Here is a 1,032-nt window from a genome sequence, read left to right as displayed (position 1 = left end):
CTGAGACCCACTCTCCTAAACTTTCATAGCTCTCCACAGGCATATTTACAAAGTGTTACCTGAAAAGACCAAGGAACCACCAGACTCCAGACATTTGCCAGCAATTCATTTAAAAAGCATGTACATTCATTCCATTAGTAAGAATTATTTACTCCTCCGGCTCTCGTTTGAAAGGATGCAGTAAGTCTGAGTCAAACAAAATCATCTCTTGCCTTTTTCTCCCCTTCTTCATAAGTATTAGTCACAAGTGTAAACAGTTATACCAAAAGCTATCAGTGCATACAGTGGTTGGGACCAGAAGCACAAAGCCCAGTTTTTGGCACCTCTTTGGAGCCCTGGGGGCACAATGGTTAAGCCTCAGCTGCCAAATAGGTCTGCCATTCAAATCCACCAGCTACTTTGTGGGAGTAAGATGAGGCAGTCTGCTTCGTAAAGATTATAGCCTTAGAAACCCTATGAGCCAGTTCCGCCCTGTGCCATAGGGTTGCTGTGACTCAGAATGAACTCAGCCATTAAGGGGATTAAAGTAAAAGCCAGGCCAGCCCAGCTCCTGAGGATTAATAGCGGTAATGAGGAAAACATTTTGAACTAGGGCTCAAATTGTGCTCATTGTGGTAAACATTGCAGGCACATGTGAAATGAATGTAAATTTTAACAAGCCAAGTTTAAGCTGTAGGCCTCTCATTAGTACTCTTTTCCCAAGTGCCATGTGCAGGATGCACCACTAGAGGACAGCTACTTCCTTTAGGGGAAAAAAAAACACTGGAGAGTACACTGATTTAACAACCAAAAGGTACTTCCTGAATGGCTAGAATCAAAGTGAAAGCCAATACCAAACGTTGGAGGGAATGTAGGGCAACTGGAAACCTCATACTTTTCTGCTGGGGGTGTCCTTTGGTACAGTGCAACACTGTCTTGTTAAAAATCAAGTTAATCAACCCACCCAGCAATTCCACTTTTATGAACCTGTTACTGTTTTTGTTATGTGCCGTCAAGTCGGACCCGACTCATAGCGACCCCTCCTTGGGTTTC

Source organism: Orycteropus afer, unplaced genomic scaffold (assembly GCF_000298275.1).
Source record: "Orycteropus afer afer isolate SDZICR_OR568_19922 unplaced genomic scaffold, OryAfe1.0 scaffold00227, whole genome shotgun sequence".
Lineage (NCBI taxonomy): Eukaryota > Metazoa > Chordata > Mammalia > Tubulidentata > Orycteropodidae > Orycteropus > Orycteropus afer.
This window is presented reverse-complemented; position numbering follows the sequence as displayed.